A 22,743-nucleotide genomic window follows, 5' to 3' on the forward strand; every position below is an offset into this window, starting at 1 on the left:
AACTTATGAAGAGTTCATTACACTGGCAGTTGAGTAGAAATAATGAGGAAATATTGTATATTTATATATTTGAGGATAGAAAGCAATTTGCAGGCATGTGCCTTAAAAGATCTTTGATTTCTGGACAAGAGCTCCTAGAGTTTTACACTTACAGGAACCTGGCAAGGTAAACTTGTTGGGATCAAAGCAATTTTCATAAATAATCAAGTCTCCAAATATTTTAATACTGACAGAGATAAAACTCAGCCAAGGGAAGAATAATCCACCTGGCCTTCAGGTGACTGGGCAGTTTTGCATAGCTTTTTTTATTAAGAGCAAATAAGCCTTCAAGGCAAGGGATACTGCCAACGCTTTTGCTGTGAGCAATGCTGTTGGGACTGGGTCAAGTATAAAGAGGATAAAATCTCAGACACAGTTTGATAGAAGCAAAGTGTGTATCTAATGTCCTCATGTAAGATTTTATTTTTTTTTTCCTGAGGTGCATCCTATGAGAACAAGATGGTCTTGATCTAAAAAAAAAACCATCAAAACCTCATAATAAAACAATCATCTGGGGATGTGTGTGAATTAATTTGTTTATCTAAATAACACTAAAAGACTACCTGAGAGCTGCTACTGCATTTGACTTACAGATCTTACAGGTTTACTCTGAAGAAAAATTCTTTGCTTTTTCTAACTTTGCTCTCTTGAAAGATGGTCCAGCTGATCTTTGAATCTGGCCATTTGTTGGTTGCCATAAGAATTGATCCTAGGGAGGAGAAATACCTGAGGACAATAAAGGTCTTTGATTTCCAACTTCCAAACCTTAAGGTTCAGATCTCCCTCTGCCAATGGTATGTAGTTGGAAGAGCAGAGGAGGCACCCATCTGTTTGCCACCCTGTGCCATTGCTTTTGTTCTTACTGAAACATTAAGAGAACATCGCCCATCCTGAGAGGGAAAGGGGAGCTTAAGGGTAACGTTCTTTGAAACTCAGCAAATGTGAACTGATCAGAGATGAAAATTAATGTTATGCATTATTAATTAGAGAAAAGGCCTACCTATGAATACAGCTAGAGCTGTATTCACTAAGAGCAGACACCTGGAAGCTGAACTTCTTGAAGACACATTTTGAAACTCCTTTGATTCATTTGAACTGTGCTGGTATTGGCTTGTTGGCTGCAGAGCTCCCAGCCTGCTAAGAAGGTTTCTGCAGGACAGTAACATCTTCTGGAGTTAATCTTAGCTTCCTAGTGGATTGGAAAAATACCAGTTTGTATTTGAATATGGAACAAAGCTCAGTATAGTTTAGGAATTGGTTCACTTTAACCTTAGGCATCTTATAACCACACTACTCTCAGTTAAGAAGTACTTGTGCATTGCAAAATAGTGAAAATAAGTTCTCAGTTGAAGGCTGCTTTGTTTTTTGTAGGTTTTTTGTTTTGTTTTGTTTTTGAGAAAGTGAAATGTCAGTGACAAGGAAACAAGTTAGTAAAACAAAACCTGAGACACTAAATTTTTTTTTCCCCTCCCTTACTTTTCTTCTCTGCAAAGTAGAAAGAAAATGTCTGCCTTTGTGACCCTGGTATTCTTGTTTTGAGTAGGGGTATTGAGCTTGTAGGAGGGGGTGAGGATATTGCTATGAAACCTTGGAGAAGATGATTTCCTGCTTGGGCCCTCCTTGCCAGGAAAGGAATCTCCCCACCAAAGCCACAGGGGTTCCTCTGACTTGAGAGCAGAGCCTCTCAAAGGTGACATGAGGCATTAAATATCCTTTAAAAAAGTTGTTCTAGAGTTGCATCGTCCAAAGTGTGTGTGTGTTTGGGAGAGGGGGAGTGGGGAGAATCCCTGCTTTGAGAGAGGGATCATGTTGTTTTCATAAACCACTAGGCTGACTAATTTGAAATGGTTGCAGTGATTCCTGAATTGCCTTTAAACTGGAATTTAATGTCACTGTGTTCAAAATAAACAACTTCCTTTTTTTTCTTTTTTCTTTTATTTTTCTCAACCTCTGAGTTTGATTTCCTGAATGTTTTTTGTATCAGCTTGAGCTGTTGTGCTTTTGGCTTCGCTGCCTCTGAGGCTGCAGGAATCTCTTTCACTCTGGGGAACACAGAGCCCTGAGTACTGTGGTGAGTTAGAGTTCCCTACTTTTACTGCCTCAGACTTGGTGATCAAACAGAGAAATCCATTAAAAAACCCCAACTCTAAACCCACTAAAAAACAACCCCAATGCAAAACTATCTTCTTTTGGGAGTAGTGCTGTACACAGGCTTTCCGTGAATCAATTTGTAGGTAGCTCTGAAGCCCAATTTAGTCAATGGTTGATGATTGTGGAAGGAGCATCAGTCAGACAGCCCCACTCTTGCTCACATCACCTTTACCCCAAGGAAACCACCTGGAAAATCCTTCTCGGTGCTTTCTCCTTCTGTGAGATTTATTTTTGCAGACCTATGTTCTAGGTTTGCAGACCTGTTTCAGGCTAAAGCTACACCAGTCACTAATGTTTTAAAGCGCATTTAAACCTCTAATTATGGGAAATGAAGGAGACATGTAGCTCACTATCCTGCTTAAAAATTCTAATGGAACGGCACTGGAGCTGTTGTGATATTTTTCTTTTTTTTTTTTAATATGCACTATGAATTCCTGAGACATGAAGAATGTAAAATCCTGTCACCCATTGCGGGGCAAGAACTTGATGTTAACATGTCTTAATGTAGCAACTGAAGGAAGAAAATTCTCCTGGCTGCTCTGCAGTGATGCAAGTGCTTCTATGTACTTTTCAGCTTGATACTATTAAACCCTACAATATTCAGAAAATAAATAAATAAATAAACCAACCCAAAACAACAATAACAAAAAAACCAACCAAACCCAAAAAAAAGCCCCCACCAAAACCCAACCCTAAACTATGTCAGCAAAAATAATTACTAATAATGTTCCAGGAAAGCTGGTTTTAGATATTGGGCTCTTCAGCTTTTTTCCATTTTGTCTAAACTCTTGTGTGTGGGGCCACAGCAGGAATCACTGTGCAGGATGCTGAGAACATATTTTCTAAAAACAACTTGTATACCCTTGAAATTACTTTTAAATACCTGTGTTCCATTATTTTAAACTTTCTGCAAGGCCTACTATGGCAATGCCCTTAAAATAAACATTTCTCAGTGACATGCTTCCACAAAAAATTGATGGCAAACCTTGGAGCTGAGCCCTGTTGGTGCATAATGTGGCATAACTTGCACCAAACAATAGACTGGGACTCTTCTAATCTGCTTTTTATATACTGGGTAGGGACGAAATTGGAGACAGAGAGGCATTATACTGCTGTTATGGAAGTAGGTATGGTGGGAATGCATCTGTTGAAGAGGAGTGCAGGTCTTTTATGATGCTTTGGCTTTTGGAATAATTTAAATAAAATCCTGCTTCCACATAGTGCAACTTTTTGAGTTATGTGATGAATAATGCCAAGCAAAGATTAGGAATAGTGAATATTTATAACACTGCCCTCAGTATGGCTACAGGCAGTTAATAAATAGCAGATCTTCTTTCTCAAAGAAAAAAATTGGACTTTTTTCATCTGTGATAATACTGTAAGTAAAAGATTTTAGCCTACATAACTTCAGTGTTTGAGGTAACATTATAATTAAGTTTAATGAAATGTGTTTGTGTACTGTGTGTGATTGACAGAATTTAGCAGGCTGCACTGAGATAAACAAAGATATTTCACTTTCAGGTGGGGATATCAGAGGAGTCTTAATAATTAGATCCAACATTCAGAGGGTCCAATGCACCTTGAAAGGATATAGGAGCAACCTATAAATTCTGTGTACTGTTGATATGCAGTCACACTTTATTTCTTTGGGAAAAGCCAAAACTAGCAGAAACTTTTATGAAATTATATGATACATCTATAGTGACCTCTTACAAGCATCATTTTGTGTTGGTGTTATTCATCTGGAAAAGGTTTTGCTGGCATTCAATCTTACCCAAACACAAGGTCTTGATCCAAATGCTGTAAAGCAGGAGTCTCATTGGCCAAACGAGCTAGCTATCAGTAATCTGTTCCTGATGAACTCACAATCACTTTAATTATGCATTTTAGAGACATGTGTTTGATAAATATAGAACTTCGTAAATTAGTTGAGCCTTTTGATCAGGTTGCAGGTCGGCGTAAAGCAAATGCAACTCTGAAAGTGCAACCTTTAAACATTTCAGTTTTGAAGGATGATAGTGTCTAAGTGCCCTCCCTGAAGATTTTTCTTTTTCCTCCCCTCCCCCTGTGATTAATTTGCCTGCATTTTCTTTAATCTGTTGCCATGTGCAGCAAAGAGACAAATTGTGTTTACATTACCCTGGTCCCTCCCATCATTTCCAAAACAACTGCTTTTGTGCACTTCGTGCAGCTTGAATCAGGCCTAATTACAAAGCCCTACATCTGCTTTCAATCTATGGGCCAGCACACAAGGTTGCTCTTGTATTTAGGCTTCCACAGTGGTTTCATGTGTTTATTTATGTTTTGCTTTAAAAATGTATATGTATAAACATCCACAAGGACAACAACTTCCTAACATTTGACATCCGTCACACAAAAGCTAGGAAGGATTTCCACTTCAGTGCTTTGCTGTCTTCTCAAGACACTTGAGCTCTGTCAGGACAGGCACAAAACTCTAGACTAACCAAGCTCACTGAAGCCATATTAAGGCTCATTAATGTTACTCTCTTTTTGTACCGTTTGCATCAGCTGTCTTTGGTTAACAAGGAGGGGCCCAGCTGCTTAAAGACTTTAATAAAAGCTTCCCTTCCAGCATTTGGGTTGGTTCCTTCCATGCTGGAAAAAGTTTTGCTGAACCTAAGATACCATATAATGGTCAAAGGGAGGAAAGATATCCATTCTGATGCTGGGTGTACCTTATGTGTTGCATTGGTCTCAGTTTTCCTTGAACTCCTGAATGTCTTCATCCCACCCTTTTCTTTGCTTTGGTTTTGGGGAGGTTTGTGTGTTTGGGGTTTTGTTGTTGTTGTTTGTTTGTTTTCTCTTTAAAAGAGACAATATGTGGATTGACTGAGAGCATGTGAAATACATTCAAATTTAAGGACAGAATTACTTTGTGTGTTGCTTTTTTTTTTTTTGCTGATACTTAGCAAGGATGAAAATTCTTTACTGAGGGAAAAAAAGGCATCAACAGGTAACAATTCTTACAGTCTGATGTTCTTCAGGTATCATGGAATAATGCATGAAACAGTAGAAAGGTGTTTCTGAGACTTTCTATATTAAAAAGTTACAGTAGACTGATGGCAGAATTAGTCTTAGAGAGAGAAACAGTTATTTAGAAGGTCATTGTTACTACAAGCAACATTATGTGTGATAAGCCAACTTTATGCATGAGAGAAGATGTGAAATTTATTTAGTAGAAAACCAGGATCTCATGATATGCCTTGTGTAGCAGGTGGTGGGAAGCCTACAAAAATACCAAAAATAAGAACCAACAAAATCTCAAATTTCACATATGGTCCAGATCATAATATGGAAGTATTGCTGATTTTTGATAAGCTATTTTCTTAGCTGGGGGACCAAAAAGTATGTGGGATGAATCTGTGTTTTAATACTTGTCTCCCTCTATGTACAGTCAGAGGAGAAAGGAGCAAGCAATAACCTCAAGGTGGAATCTTGGTCATAAAATGCTGTGAGTTTTCTGCAGGCTGGCAATATCCAAACTAATTGTATGCCTAATAAAATTTGTATACATTGCATACAGGTGCAGTATCAAAATCTAAATGAGCCACCATTTATATTTCAGATATTGTAGTATTTTATTCTCTACATAATTGAAACTGTGCAGACTTTTAGGGCATTTGAATGCAAGTTTTGATCTAGGTTTGATGTATTTGTGAACAACAGTGCCAGTATTTTTCCACCTTTTTCAGCCATTTGTGGGGGGTTTTTTAAGTGCAGGTAATTATTGCTATTATTATTACAGAGTGCATGTGCTATGGAATAGATCTCCTACGTCTGCTTTGTGTTGTGGGGTATCTCTTATTATGTAATAAGACTGAATAAAATTGAGAAGGCTCGTTTGCTCCATTTAAATTGTACTCTGTCTTAACATCACATTTCCTTCATTTCCTCAATGACTTAATAAGTACTTAAATTAAACAAGAAAAGCATTCTAACTCAGGGATGAGGAAACCTAGAGTTAAAGCTGCTGCTCTACTCTTAATTCACCTGATGGTGCATAGGCACTCTATTAAGAAAGCCACAGAACAGCAGGTGAGCCTTTATCTTGTGTTTCTGCAATGTATATACCATATGTGCTACACAGTTCACTGCATATGCTATGTATGATCACCCACTGCTTTGGCCCCCTGCTGCACCAGGGTACAACCAGGTGAGGTAAGAGGATGAGGAATGACTGCCTGATTAATATATTCCTGTTTTTTCTTGATGATCTCTCTACTCACAGCACATTCTTTCAGTGGAATGGGACCTAAAACTGTCTTCCCCCCTGCCTTCACTATCCTGTTCTTTCACTCTTTAACTTCTGTAGTGAGTGGAACCTCTTGTTGTGGTTCTTCAGCTTATTAGAAACAGGGGCTCTTTCCTCAAGCCTTTCTGGTTCCCAAATTACTCTTGCAACTGAGGAAATTAGTCTGGGATGTGCCAGCTTTCATGTTGCATAATGCCCCAGCAGTGAGATGAGCGGGGAATGTCGATAGCTGCCTCTCTTTGTTTCTGCTCTTACCAAAAGCTGTAGTATCTTGCACTGTACACTTCTGGGTGAAGATAATGGTTTTCTTCTGTGAGTTTTTACACATCTAGTGCTTAGTAATTGATTCATGTATTTCATTCTGAGACAGCTTTCCAGGATATAGGGCTTTAATATTCAGTAATACTTTCCTTACACTGCTATTTAGACCATTATAATTGTATGGGAGGGTGCTTTAGTCTGATTCTCTAGCCCTGGCTCCCCACGAGTTGGGACCCTTCAGAAACAGCTGACCAAATGTGTTGTCTCCTTCTGCCCCATCCTCAAGGCTGTAAAATGTCTCAGACACACAAGGGAAGGTTGTTTCCCTGCTGTGTTCAGGGGACCAGCAAAGCTATAAAGCATCCGTGGTGCTCTGCTGCTAATTCCTAAGTCTCTGACTCTTCTGAGGCAGCAAAAGAAAAGGAGAACAGAGGGTGAAGTCAGAGTAATTCCTCTGACTGCTCACATTGGAAACTGGCTGTGAAATGTGTGTAGACATCCTGCAAACTGCAGTTACCCTTGTTTTGAAAATGCATTGATCAAAGGGACCCTGTCAGTATCTGATTAAGAGCCATGTAAGAGTACTGAAGACATTTCCTTCTGGCCAACAGCTCTGATTACAGGGGGCTCCTGCAGTGAATTTCCCTGCCAGCAGACAGCCTTGTCTCCAGGCTCCACCTGACGCTATAGGGTTTCTCAATGGCATGGCTTCCTGTTGTTGAAGGCTACTATTCATTCACAGCTTGTAAATCAGTGGCTTGTAAATCAGTGGATGAAAAAACTACTGTTAGAGAAATGTTCCTCAGCAAATTCCTCTCCCTCCCCCAGATATTTGTTTTCCCAGGACATATAGTCCACGATCATAGAAAAATATTTTAAAATTCAACATCTGTAACTAATGATAGAGGTGGAAATGAAGGACCATACCTTCTTCATTACCTGGGAAATTTGCTGTAACTAGTTTAATGTGATTTTTTTAAAATTTTTTTTCTTTTGTTAGGATTGGGTTTGTTTTATAGTAGAGCCAAATTAACATTTTTATTGTTAACAAGCAATTGGGTTGCATCTTTACAACACAGTAACCTTCAGAATGACTGAAGGTTTAATGTAAGTGAGAAGTAGAAGAGAGGTTTGGGGTTGTTTAGTCCTGATTGTCCTGCATAAATGATTGAAATAGTGTTAGGAAGCTGTTCTACCCTGAGGAATGCATCCAGGTGACTGTCAACAGCTGCTACTACTGCAAAAAGCACAATACATCCAGTGAGCATTTCTCTCAGGGGCTGGAGAACACCAGGAAGGTATGATAATTAGAACACAACATTTGGTAGCCAAACTTCAAGAAACACACATCTTTAGGAATAGAACAGGCTCAAAGTGAATTACTGCCAGACATGCTGCTTGTCTCATGTAACACTGAGAGCTGTGCTATGCATATAATTTTTATTATTAACTCTTTGCTGTGTCAGACAGCAGGCAGAGCTGCATATTCTTCCGTGTGGTTCATGATGTGTCTGCAGAAATTCTCTTACTGGGACAAATTTAAAGTGATCTCAGTATTTAATGCCACTGACCTGAGTGTTACCCCGACCATGCACAGGCACCTACAAAAGTGAGTTCAGGGTGCTCTGATCTATTGAAGATGTCAGCAAGTCACAGTGCCCCTCAGTCCAGATGTCCTCCTACCCTTGCCCCAACCAAAGCTGGAAATGCCTTCTCTCATGTGCCTTAGGCCAAAGGAAGTGAACTTCTGTGGTGTGCTCACTTCAGGCAGTGATGCAGATGCAATCCTTGAATAATCTCTGCAGCTGGTGTTCACTTTGCTTTAAACTTTTGAGGCTACAATTATTCTACTATGGCTAAAAGGTAATTTTCAATGTTTGAGCCCATTTAACGTGCACCAGATGGTTCTTTTTGTACAGAGCCCTAGAATTTGCTCCAGAAGAAGCCAAGACTGAAGGAAGGCCATCAGAGAGATAACGAGATAACTGCTGCAGCCACAGCTCTGAAAGAATCCATGTGATTTTGTAGGGGGGAAACTGGGTAAAGAAGACACAGAGAGCTAGTGAACAAGCCTGGGCAAGAATTGCCTGAGCATATGAAAAGTAGTAAGAACTGGAGTAAGAAAGGAGGAAAGTTTGAAAAGAAATATGGTTTCTCATTCAATTGAAAGTTAAAATATGTGACTGTTGTTGGACTTCCTAAAGGGCAGTGTGATAAGGTCTGCAGTTCCAGTTCCTGCTGGGTACCAGGGAGTCTCTTTGTGACGTGTTTTCAAGTGTATGCTTTAAAAATGGAATTAAAATAAAACCTTCAGTGGGAAGTAGTTTGTTTTTTAAAAATAAGCTCATTCAGTTGAAATCACATCTCTAACAGATTACTATTCCAGTATCCCATACATTCTCAGCTGCATTTGAGTTGACAAAATGGTAATCCAAGACTGATTCTGAAAAAAAAAAAAGGCCAAAAAAACCCCCAAACAACAAACAAAACACACACACCCCTTCCACAATTACTAGCATTAGTTGTGGTTTGCAAGAAGAAAAGGTGGAATTTGCATTATTGACATTCTTGGCACAACTTGACTTGGAGTAGTTTCTGCTTGAGTAGGAGCCCCTTTGCTCTTTTGCTCTTCCAGTGAAGATACTGCTTTCACTTGTTTTGTAAGCCTTCCAAAGGGAAAGAAAAGCAGTATAATTAATATTAGGAGTTAGCTTCTTGCTGCATCAGAAGAGATGATTTGCTGTCTTGTAGTAGGTGTTGCATAGGTAAGTTTGCATTATGGAATAGGAGAGCAAACTCCTTTTTCTACCAAACAGGATGATGCTGCTGCAGCCAAAGAAATATATGAAAATGCAAAGGATTGGAGTAGAATAGCTATGGTCAAAAGATGAAAAATAAAAAAGGGTTAATTCTGCTTCTATTTACCATAATTATCAAACCATTAATTTTTAATTTAAAGAATACTTACTATATTATTACTCTTGATTATGCAGTTAGCTAATTAGACATGTTATGTTATTTGTTCCCATGAGAAAAATCTTTAAGTGTACTTTGAAGTAAGATCTGGGATGTAAGAAGATTTGTTTCCTAAAATGTATTGACAGATTGCAATTGAGACTGGGTTAGCAAGAAAACCTTGGGTATGGAAAGGATAATTTGCTTAATTTCACAGTTTCTAGAGTTGTTGTCTCCAAAATCACTTTGTCTTTGCACATGCATTACATATATAGTGAGTGCATAAATCTCTTTGGATTCAGGATCCTAATAAAAATATGTCAAAATTATTTTCTTAAGTGAAATGAGAATTGAACTTGACATGTAACAAAGTTGGATAATGTTTTCTGTTCTCGTAACTTCTAATTTTTAGGCTCTTTTCCATTTCTTGGTTTTAACAGAGAATAAACACAAAAATGCCATAATTAAGGCTTGCATTTGGAAGATTTTCATTAGTAAAGGCTGGAAATCTGGTGGCACATCATCCAGTTCTGCATAAGCCCAGGAGGTTATTTCACCTTCTGGGTATTCACATAAATCAAAATCTCAGACTTCGAGGTTTTCTAATGCTACAGATTGATAGGGATTACTTGTTCTCTAGTTTTTTCTCCTTCAGAACTTCTGAAAGCAATTACTTTTACATTAGGAGTAAAATTTCCTGAAGTTAGGTACTTAAAGATGCAGTCTTACTGCCATGCAGATGAGCTAAACATAAAGTCTGTGCAAGACTCCTCAAGCCCAGTGGCACCTGACCCTTCAAAATCTCCTTATTCACCTGAAAGTGCTGACTTGAAGTCATTAATTTGTTTTCTCTGTGTTTTTCTGCAACCCAGTGAAATGCAGTGGACTTTTCTCAGGTATGCTATGACTTGTACCTATCCATTTCTGAAACTTCTATTGCTTTTCAAAATTGAACCTCTGGACATAAATTCATGTAGAAGTAATTTATTTCTAAGCCATTTTAATAGGCTTAGGTACTAATTAGTTTCGATTTCTTCATTACTGTCTTTAATCATCCTGTGACTGGTCACTTGACCCTAATGACTCAATCTTTCTAACTTGATTAGGAAGCTATGGGCATTGGTAACACTAGCTGCCTGGATATAAACTGTTTCTGGAAGAACCTTTAGCATGAATGTCAAAAGAATAGTTGCTCAGATCCATCATTTCCCTCTTGTTCATGCTTAGTGCTTTCCCAATTTTGTAACCAAGGATTTCTAGGAGACCTGATGGGTTCTCATTCCTTTTTGATGTTGTGCTTGACAAACACCAAGCTGAGTCTCAGCTTGGCTGGTACTTAACTGGGAAAGGGGAAAGACCTGTATGTAATTACTGGGTCTCTTCTCATGATGAAACTGTTTTCCCTAGAAAGGGTCTTTAAAATGATAAGACAAGCTTAATATCAGTAAGTATCTCTGGTATTTCCATTCTATTATGAGTCATGTTACAAACTGCATTCTACCCTATGTGACCGGGGAATAATTCAGCATTTAATTTTCCCCTGGTTCCTACTGCATCTCTTATTTATGTGAATAGAAGATACAAAAAAACCCCAGTACATAACAAGTGAATTGATTTTTTTTTCATGTATTTCCTTCATATTTTTTCAGTTTCCTCTTGTATGTGTGTCCTTTGCTTTTTCATGCCTCTGCTTTTGAGTCTTTTTTCTTTTTTTCCTTCTGTCAAACATTAGTTTTTTGATTTGTGTCACATTTCCTTCTCCATCCCCCACCTTTCCTGCCCTCTGAAGACTTCACTGCATTTAACTCTGGTCTTAATTAATCATTGCATTGCATTCTGCTAAAACTTGCATAAGCAGAGATGATCTGTAATATTAATGGAAAACAAATCCTGGGACTGTATTCCAATTTCATTTTCTTCTGCTATTGGAGTTTGTAGGCAAGAACATCTTATGCTGACCTTGCAGAAATTCGATGAACTTTAATGTATTAGGAAGTGCATAAATCCAGGCAAAACTGTAGAATCTAAGCACTTGTTACAGACACAAAGAGCCCTAAAACTACAAAGCCTTTCAGAAATTGCTTCTTGTTCTTATAATACTTCTGCAATTGTGATTGTTTAGAGGCTCAATAATCATTTAATTAGTAATTTTGCACTCTTAAGTAGATGAAGATTTTTTTCAGGGGTACTGATTGGCTTCATTTTGGCAAAAATCTGTGTTTAAAATATTACTGAAGAACATGAAAGCTGCAGTTGGAGAAGTTGGATTTCTTTGCTTCTAGCAGGTGTGGAGGCAGTAACCCCTGAAAGAGAGGTTGAGGAATTATTCAACACTATAACTAAGTTTGCTAATTTTTATAAGGAGAGAAACAGATAAAAACATTAACTGGCTAGTGATCCTTGTGGTGTGTTAGCCAAGATGATAAACTGATTATAACTGCAAATTCGTATTGAGAGTCACGCAGAGGTACAAAGCATAACAATTGTTTTTCCAAGGTGCACAAGGATGTTTGGTCAAGATGTATATTTTTTTTTCTCTCTCCCTAGGACTAAATCAGAAATGGTGAAAAGAATGTGAGGAAGAAAATCGATCAATATTCATGGAATTGAGTTCAGACCATTGAGACTCTGGGCACTGGGTTTTAGTTTTGGTTATATGCAAATGAAACCAGATCTTTGGGGCCTGTGTGCAGCTTTAGGAAAAGCTATCCTAGAGAAATATTTGCTAAGCAACTGGTGTGTGATAATTCAGGTCTCCAAGAATCTCTGAAAATGCCTGTGGTAGAGGGATACTTTGTCATCTTGAATGTGTGAAATATTAATGCCTGGTATATAAGGACACCGCAAATATTGATAAGAATTCATGAAGGCAATAAGTTTTCCTATTCTATCAGACTACATCTAGAGGAAAAAATATTGTTAGACTGGCAACAGATTTCCTATATGGCTTCTTCATATTCTTGTCAGTGCACAAAGCTTATCTCTGCAGTTGCTTGAGCAACAATCTCTTGGATGCGTCATGAGGGTTCTTCACTCTCTGGGGTTTGCGAGTCACTGCAGAGAAATGTATTTTTTTTCTGGTGCACCCTTTCACACTGCTTTTTCCTGTTCCCAAATTCTTTTTGGCCTTTTTTTCCTCACCCCCTCCCCGTATTCTCTCATGATTGATAGACCTTCCAAGAGTTGATTGATTTTATTTTTTTTCTCCCCAATTCTTTTTTTAGAGGGAACAAAGCACTTATTCAATGTATTACTAATGATAGCACTAAATTAGATTCTCCAGAGAGGAGGGGCAGGAATTTTGTGTAGCTCTTTCAACTTCCAGCTGAATCATACCAGCTACCTATTCCCAGCTGAAGAGCCCTTTATTTCCCTTTTTTTGGGGGGGCTGTGTAAATTTAAATGTCATTTATCTGTAGGGGATTACAAGAAATTTATCGCGAGAGGGCAACTCTGCTTCTGAGGATTAAAGCAAAGATTTTAAGTATTTTTTGTATTTTTTTCCCATAATTTATATTTTTTCTACATTTTATTAATAAGTTGAAGCCTTTATAAGGAGACAGAGTAGACAAGTGAATAAAGTAGTGGAATTAGGTCTTGAGTATGTGAAGTTTGCTGGCTTGGTTATAGTCTCTTGTGTGGCTTTTCACAACTTCTTTTTTTCCCTGTGCATATTAATATCATAATTTCACAGTCTTTTAAGATTTCTTTATGATAGCACTATAGAACACCTGCATGTTATTATGAGAGAGTGAAAAAGCTAAAAAAAACCTTTAAATATCTGTATCTCTTCTTAGCATCTTTTTGAAAACATGTTATTAGTAATCATAAGAGTATGGAAAAATCATTCTGGAGTCTGATATTTTTAAATAAAAATTTAAAAGCCCAGACTCCAACCCACCTACCAAAAATTTGCTAGACCAGGCTATGGAACGTCTTTTTATTGTTGGCCTTATTTATCTCACCTAGGGGGAAGCTTTCTACTATAAAAACAATATTATGAAAGATAACAGAGGGTCCCATGCAATTATTCATAATTCAGGGATAGCCAAAGCCTGTGGCTGGTATAAGATGGGAGGAGAGAAAACAAAGACCTGAGTGGGAAACACCATTTCCCCACAGGATCTGGTGAGAAACAAAAATTTATTTTTTCTCTTTAACTGCAAGATTCCTCCACATTGTTTTGCTCCCCAGTTGGGCTCTGAGTACTGAAAGTTTGCATAGGGTGTTCCTCCAGTGACTTTTGTGAAGGTGGTCCTTGGGTTCCTCCCCATCCCTTAAACGGAATTATTCTTCCCTCTGGTTAGGGCATGAGAAACCTTCAGTGTTGGGAGGATGGCAGGTCAGCATTCTTTCTTCACAGAAGCCCAGGGCAGCTACTAGTGTACTTTGTGGGTTTGTTTCGTTTTGAGTTTGGTTATTTTTTTTCCTATGTATGCATGTTGTCCATTTCTATATTGTCAAATTTAAAATATCCCACCATCTCTATTTCTGAATGCACCCACAGCAGTGCTTTCTGTTGTGGTTGGTTTGTTTGACTTGTGGGTGAAACAACAGGGAACCCACAGATGGCATCTAATATTTAGCCAGGAAGAAATCAGCACCAATATCACAGAGAAAAGTGTTATAAATAGAAAATGTGTTTGTGGAAGAGCTAATTAATTTACAGTGAATATACCAAGTAAGTTAACTGGTGCCAGATTCTAGTAGGAATATTTTAAACTGACATTTTCTCAGTCATCAGAATAACTTTCATTTCTCTTCAGCATGAGGAAGTGTAAAGAAGCCGTGGGAAGTCTGATGGTGTGTTGCAAGCTTTTCTGAATGCCAGCTCTGCCAAACTTATACTCTGTCTCAGTTGTACAGCATGTGCTAGTGAGGAGAAAACATGTTCAGCGGTGTCACAGCTTTTAGTTGCATAAAGCATTCCCAGTTACCTCTTGGGGAAGCTCAGAGATGCAGTCCCACTACAGTGAAAAGCTGTGCAGCACAATGTGATTTCTCTCATGTTGAGGTGGGGCTGTAATCGAGATAACAAACAACAACAGATGGGTTTATTCATTTGTTTGGGTTTTTTTTTCCCTTGGCACACTTTAAGACCTGGATTTAACATCTATGGTTAAATGATACTTCACCTTACCTCCCACATCTGGCCCTTTCCTTTGAGCCCTGGATGCAAAAGAATGGCTTGTCTGTTCCTTGTGCCTTGCCTTAAACTCGAGATCTGTGGCGTAATTTGGTCCCGGTTTGATAAGACACAGACACGAATTCAATCTGCTGTTACTAAACCTGGCCATTTATAAATCTTTTGATGATACTGACACTTTAAGCAATATTTCTTCTCTCTGTGCTGTGTGGGGCAGAGGCAGGCCTGGTGTGAATGCCAGCTAAACTGCAGTGTCATGCTTGGGTCAGGCACATGGGGACACTGGCACATTCCCATTGCCTAATCTCCAGATCCTGCCAAGCAGCCCGGTTTACATCACACTACTGGCAAACTGGAGACAATCTCCAGTGCTGTTTTGGAGATACCAGCCATGAGTACTGACTTCCACAGAAATGGGTGATGGAGTCCGCAGAGAGAGGGGCTAAAGTCCCTTTTTCTGTCCATCTTCTATTTTTCCTTCGCTGACAAGGAACAGTTCTTCCTGAGCTCTTTTCCCCTAGATCTACCTGTAGATATTTTTAATATGTTTAAGTTGAATCAGCACAAATTTCTCTTTCGTTTTGCTGGTGCACTTCACTTTTATGGAATTAAATAATTCTTTTTAATTTTGACTTTAAATATCCAGCTTTAATATCCAGAATTTTTAAATTCCTTTTTCTGTAGTGGGAGGCTCTCAACACTTGTTCAAGTTATGGATTACATGACTTTGGAATAGCTGGGGAAACCTTTCAGGGCGATAAAGCTCTTTCTGCTTGGAATAAATTTACTTATAGTATTTGGTTCTGGGTCTTGCAACAAAATACAATATTTAGTAGCTCCTCAAGAATAGCTGTGTGGAACATACAAATAATGAGGCTAAAATATCTTGAAATTAAATATTCTTAATTTTGACTTTCAGTATTTTTTATTGTTTGATTTCTATGCTCATCTGACTTCTTCAGCCACTCTAGTGAGCATGGTAAATACAGTATGAGATGTGCTGAGAGTCCTACTCCCACTCTTTAGCATTTGACAAAGTTGCTGTCTGTTTGACTTCTCTCTGGAAATAGCCTTCAGACCTCCTGGTGCAATACTCTTGTTCAAATTTTCGTAAGCTCTCACAGTTTTTTGCCTCAGTGAAATTTTCCCCTTCTTCCTTCTCCTTTGCCTCTCCCCCTCCTCCACCTCTCGTCTGAAGCCATATGGACTCCTTCACTCTGAGCACTAACCTTTGATGAATATGCCCTTTATTGCTGTTCACTCCCAGAGCCTGCAAGAAGCAATACTGATTTTGCAACTGGTTTATTTCATCTCATAAAATCATCCTGGATCACAGAAGTTCTGCATCTGAAAGCCCTTTTTTACCCAATGAACGAGTTCACCAAAGTTAATCTCTTCATAAAGCCCAAACCTTTCCTTACTAACGAGAACCATGTGCGCATCAAATAGCACAGGTCTTGATGAAAATACTTTGATGCCACAAATACAGAACATCTTCAGGTTAAATGTTCCAGGAGACCCCTGAAAGAAGTTTCTGGATTGATCCAGCCTGCAGTGGGCACAGACCCACCTTGCACAGCAGTCAGGAGTCCTCTGAGAGTTGGAGAGAGTTAGGAAATCCCTCATGGCTTTGCAATTACCTCTGAAAGGTGGGAGAAAGTGCAAGTGCAGTATGGAAATGGAGTTTTGGAGATCAGCACCCATGTTATAAGTTGGGAGACCGGAGCAGGTGACAGCTCAGTGTTTCTGTCCCTTGTGTAGGGGCTTTATGCTGTGTGCAGCTCCAAGTTATCATCAGAGTATAGATGTCCAGAACTCACTTTCTCAACGTAATGTGAAGTGTGTCTTGGCTAACACATTGCAATTGGAGGCCAGGAAAGATACCGCTGGTTTGGGGAATTGTTGAAGAAATGTTTTGTACATAATCTAAACTTGAGGCTGTGTTTAAGCTGATGTCATCACTTGTGGTGTCATTCAGCTTTATTTTCCATTCAGAGTGTAAAGCAAAAACAAACTCACTCTCAAACTGGAACAATTGTTTGAAAGAGTTAAACCATCTATTCATGTTTTAGGAGAACTGACCAGGGACGAGGGGGGAAGGATGGAACAAAATCCATTTGGACCAGGAGAACGGGTGAGGAAATCACAACCGGGAGCAGACCATATGCTGTGACTGGTGGGTAAATGTGCAGGCTTTTTGTGCACTTATAAGATTAATTATGTCTGCTCTATTACTTTCTCTAGCATTGCAATGAGCACACAGCTTTACAAGTTCACTGCTTGTGCATCTGTGTGTTTATGTGAAATGTCCTGGCCTTATTTCTTACAATAATTATTCTTTCACTTCTAAGGACAGCCCTGACATTTATCTCTGTGTAAAAAGATGCACTCCCATTTTCTTTTGCTTCTAACAGTTTGACACAGTAGGTAATCTATGCCAAGTAGTTCCTTGCAAACAGATCAGCTTTCCGATTGTTTCCTCAGCTTTGTGTGGGATGACTTCTGAAGTTCCCACCCTCATGTATCAATGACTAAAATAACTGTGTGGGGGGGAAAAAATGAAGTATTAGGGTTGAATCCTCAGATGTATTACAGTAGAGGATGCACTTAGCATTTTAAAGATGTTTTTCCACTCCTATGAGAAGCCATTAGACACCCCCACCCCATAAATTTTACTGGTTTGTTTCTGTGTACTGTTACTCTGAAGGCTCTTTACCCCAGAGCAGTATTACCATCCTGTTTGGTTCAGCCTACGTGCTTCGTGCTGCAAAGGGGGATGTGTGTGTGTACATAGGGACTGTGTGTATATATAAATATATATATAAAGCAATGCTGGCTTTATTTGGATTACCTCGAGCTCGGAGTCATTGTGGTTGATGAAAGGTTGCAAGCTGTGGTTAGCCCAGGTCAAGGTATGGCTGATTCTGTTTCTGTAGCACTTCACACCTCCCCTTCTCCTTCCACCCTCCTCCTCCTCGCCTCGTGCCACCATCAGTCCACCTAAGGGAAAGCATCCTGTTAACTACAGGGTCCTAACCAAGATCTGCCATGTCACAGCTCATATTTGTAGCTGTACTGTGAGCATCTGTAGCTTTCTTTATTAATTTTTGTATCTTTTTTTAAAATTAATAAACACGGGCTATTGTTCTCTCCTGCTCCCTTGCTATGTGCCCCCTCCCGGGTCTGAAGCAGTTGGACAGTTCAGGTTCCAGGAGCTCCACCTGGAAGCCATCCTGCAGCTGCTCCCCCTGCCTGCCCTACAGGGAGTAATGGCCTAATAGTTTACATATGTATTTCAATTATCTCTTCCCTGTTTTCAGGCTCTGTAACCTGCCTTGCATCTATCATTATGCAACAGCAGATTCAGGTGTAACATCAAGACTACATTAAAGCCCTGCTTGACTGATTTCTTATAAAGATTAAGGTTGCTGACATTTTCTGCCCTAACTCAGGTAGTGCACCCTGGCTTTGACTATTCTCTGTCCCACATCAATATAAATCTGAGTTGGTGGACTTAGATGCAAGGAGAAAATCAGATGTGCTGCCCAGGCCTTTTGATGTCACCAGCTGCCTGCTCTGATTTGCACATATTGCTGCAGAAGGAAAACAGGAGTTCTCTTTGTAAGCAATCACTCCAATAATTAATCTGAGAGTGCACAATCTATGTCATAGCTGGAATTATTGTGCCAGGTTTCATCACTCTGCTTTCATTTTTATCTCCCTGGTAACTGGCTGTGACAGGGAAAACAATCAGTGGGTTTGCTTAACCAAAATGTTAAGATGGAAAACACATTAAGCTTTAGGTGCTAAAAGTTTCTTTGAGGTGAGAAAGGGAGAGGAATGATTATGGAAGCCTTGAACCAATGATGCTTACTTTGACACCAGTATTTTTATACTGGCCTACCACAAGCAAAGCCCTTCCAAGCTCATTCCACGTTTTGTTTTTCTGCCACTAAAAATAATAGTTTTATTTTTCTGTCACTGCCCTCAGCTAAAAAAGGACTTGTTCTCCACTTACAAGAAAGCAAAGCACCTTAGTTCAAACCCTCTACAGCACTGGACCTCATGTCCTTCTGGTTGCAGATCCCAGGCAGACTGTGCTCCACAGTGGCAAAGTGCAGGCACATCAGCTGCTGCCACATTTGGTTGTAGGGCATCCAGTTTCCTTTGTAGCACCAAATTTTCTCTGTAAGTGGTGGTGGGAGGGAGGGGAACAGTCTGTACATATTGCTGTTTGCTTGGATATATGCCTTCACATGAGACATAATTACTAGATTAGGAGGTTTAACTCTAATTATGACAGGTGATGCAGGTAGTGGAAATGGTCAGTCTCTGTGAACCTTTGTTTGTCCTATACGAGTATGAATGTTTTAGCAGTATACTTCCATTGGTATTTTCCTCTTACAAGATAAAGATGATACTGTTGAAAGTTTGTGGAGAAGAGGTGGAGATCCTGGTCCAGGACCCGGTATTTCTGAACCACTATTTCGGTTGATTCAAATGTTTCACCTCAACCTCTCTGAAGGCTGCTTTGAAGATGTCTCTCCTGGCTTGCTTTGGCCAGAGCCTCTTCATGTTTCCCCTTGAAGGGAACCAAAGGGTAATTGGACCAGAGAAAGTAAATAAGAGAAGGATTCTTCCAGAACCTCCTCCATGTAAATATTAACCCCAGACCACAGGAAGACACTAGGCTCTTGAGCCTCACTAACTGAGATCCTGCCTAGTTGGAGGTGTTTTATGCCCTAAACAGAAATAAGAACTGGCAACACATGCTGCCTACAGCCAACTTGTAAATTAAATGTGCATCAGAGGGTTTCAAAGCCTGCCTACTAAACTGTCTACTCTTATTTTATCCCCAGGAAATTAAATTAAAAAAATAAATCTAGTATCTGTATAACGATTTTTCTTGAGTTTTGTTTGTTTGATTTGGTTTTTGTTTTTTTGTTTTTCAAAACTGAAACTACTCTCTACATGCTTAAAGGTATAAATGTAATACTTTATAGGATTTCTCACTCTAAGGATAAAACTAGAAAAAGCTGGGGAACGGAAACTCGCACAGCTTGGGCCACAGATGACCATGAACTTTTAGACCCACAAGTTAAATTTGATTTATGAGTGTTCTGAATAAGACTTATTTTGAAACCTGAGCGCAGAAGCTTGTGATATCGTGACCAAGTTGTTGCCATACTGGTAAGAGAGTGAAATTCCTGCCTCCTTGCACAGCTCTCCCCCATCATGTACCTTCCTGCTCTGTCTTTCCTGATACATATTTCAAACCACAAATCATATAGAAAGATGCCCTCTATAGGTCACTTTATACAGTAGTGATTTACTCACCCAAGTACTTTTCTGTCAGTGTATCTTAAATCTCATCCCTGTAGGAGCTACAGCCTTTGCAGCTCATTAGTCCTCTTCAATGGGCACATCTGTGGGTTCTGATTATAAACCTGCATTATCATATTCTGTGTAATAGTTGTTTTTCATTATCTCTTTGCAATTTTCTTGCCCTCTTCCTACCAAGCAGAAAAAATCAGGGCTTCATAATTTACAAATAAGCTCCTGTCACTTGTGATCCATTGGTTTGTAGAAAACCATTAATTGTGATTCCTCCTCATTAATTCTGCTTATGAAGATCATGCAGAGACCAGTGTTGCATTAAGCTTTTTTGTTGAGAGACAGCAGTAAGCCATGACCTTATAAAGCATAGCAGTCAGTATTTTTATTGGTGTATAAGATTTGATGCATTATACCTGCCATTTTTGTTATTTCCATGGACAGTACATAGCTCTTGGAAACCTGGTACTTGACATTTAAGATTGATACAGCACCAATTAATTTAAAAATACAACTTAGTACGAGGTTCCTGGCTATTCTCATTATTGAATTAGCACAGTGTTATGAATCACTTTGCATTCTGTGTGTGAGAAACAATTTATAAGCAGGACATCAATGTTAATGCTGTTTTAACCTTTGCTGGTTTGCTTAAGGATATAACATTTGATGAGATGTTTAGGTCTTCTGGAAAAACTGCTCATTTCAGTCAACTAATTTGATCTGCTTATTGGTATGGTGATGGGCAAAATGTGCTTGGGTACAGGTTACAACGTAGACACTTTCATATTCAGAATTATTAGAAAAATCAGGCACTTGGTAGCAAGAGTGGGTTTGGGGTAAAAGTGGCAGTTGGAAGTTAGTGTCAACTAAAATAATTATTCTGTTGCTTGGAGAACATACTTGGCAATATAATGAGAACTCTCAGCTGAGCTGGCATAGCCCAGCCATCTTTTTTAAATCACTTTTTTCTCCAGTTTTGCCCCAAACTGTGGGAGTCTGCTGTTGTTCCCACTCATGTGTAGGGAACAACAGAGAGAAGTTCTCAGTGTTGAATTACGTTCCCTCAGAGAGGAACAAGCAGCTGCATAAGGTACCAAACAGCCAAGAATATTTACCTCTGTATACTGTGCAAGGGAAAAAATGGCTTTGACATACAACAGATAAGAGAGTTTGGTTATTTTAGTGCCTGTATTTATCTGTGAGCCTGTACGAGCAGCCCAAGTAAAGTTGGCTCTATGCTCTCACAGTGCATCTTGCAGCTGCAGGCTTGATCTATGAAAACCGCTGTAGATTTTACCTTCTCTGTCTGCTGCTTGTTTGAACTTCCCTAGAAATGTATGAAGTTATTGGAGGGGGATCTGGTGCAGAGTTTCACAAGCTGATCTCAGTACGTACCGTCAGAAGAGGAGAGCTGTGAGGAAGGAGGAGTAGTGAAGTTTTCAAACCCATATTTTAGCTGATTTTACTTCATAGTAACTTCATCAGGAATGAGACCCATTTGAAAGAATGAACCTCCTTTATCAATCATTTGGATGAGGTTTTCAGGGTCAGTGATCTGAATGATGACATGAAATAGTTGGGATTTGGATAACAAGAGCACAAACTGCCATGGAAAACTGTCTTGTTTAAACTGATCAGGAGACAAACACGGCTAATTTGAAACCTAAATAAAGGTAAGAAAGTGTCTGCTCAGCCACCCAGCAGAAATAACAATCAGAAAATGGTATTCAAATAGTTGCTGTACTGGGGGAAATTTGCCTTGAGGAGAAGCAGGCAAGGCATGTCCTTTAACAGTTCACATGCTCAGACCTGATGTTTGGAAGTCACCATCCAGTAGCTCAGCTGGTAGATACCAGTAAAAGCAGTGGCCAAGACTAAATGAAACAAATTACTTGCAACCCTTTGATATGCACCTTTCTTTGTTCTTTGCTGGGTAAGAAATAGCAAAAAACCCAAAATCCCTTCCTGGGAGCCAGGTTGGTTTCAGAAGCAAATGCTAGGTTTGTTCTGACCCTGACTGCATTCCTTTATGCTGCATCTACAACCCTGTTTGTTTGACAGCTGAAGGGCACAAAGAGCCAACTCTTATGTCCTTAAAGTACAAATAACTTGCGAGATCCTGCTCCATGACATTAGGCTGCTCCTTAAAACTGCCAAATAAGTTAATTTCATCAGGCTAAAATGTCAGCTTTCTGTCATCTTCCATGTCTGAAAAACCTTTTTCTTTTTACATTAAAAGAAAGACAAGGGAAGAAATAACTTCTAAGAGAGTTGACACCATCTATTATGTCGAGCAATGTAATAGTGGAACCCATTAACACACCTTTTTCTCTTTTGTTCTTTTTGCCTGAGTGATCTGATCTATTATATCAATACTAAGTTTAGCCTGTTATGTCTCTGCTTACTTTAAAATTCAGTCTATTCTGGTGTGATGTATTCCCTAGCTCCCATATGAAAAATGAGGAATTTGCCTCTTTAAAACTGTTTCAGTCCTAAGCCAAAATATCCATGAAGCTACTGTTTATTCATTTGCACAGAATCATCCATGATTTTTTTACAATTTTTTGATCCAGTTACAAGAAAA

This window comes from Corapipo altera, unplaced genomic scaffold (genome assembly GCF_003945725.1).
Source record: "Corapipo altera isolate COAL_440 unplaced genomic scaffold, ASM394572v1 74, whole genome shotgun sequence".
Lineage (NCBI taxonomy): Eukaryota > Metazoa > Chordata > Aves > Passeriformes > Pipridae > Corapipo > Corapipo altera.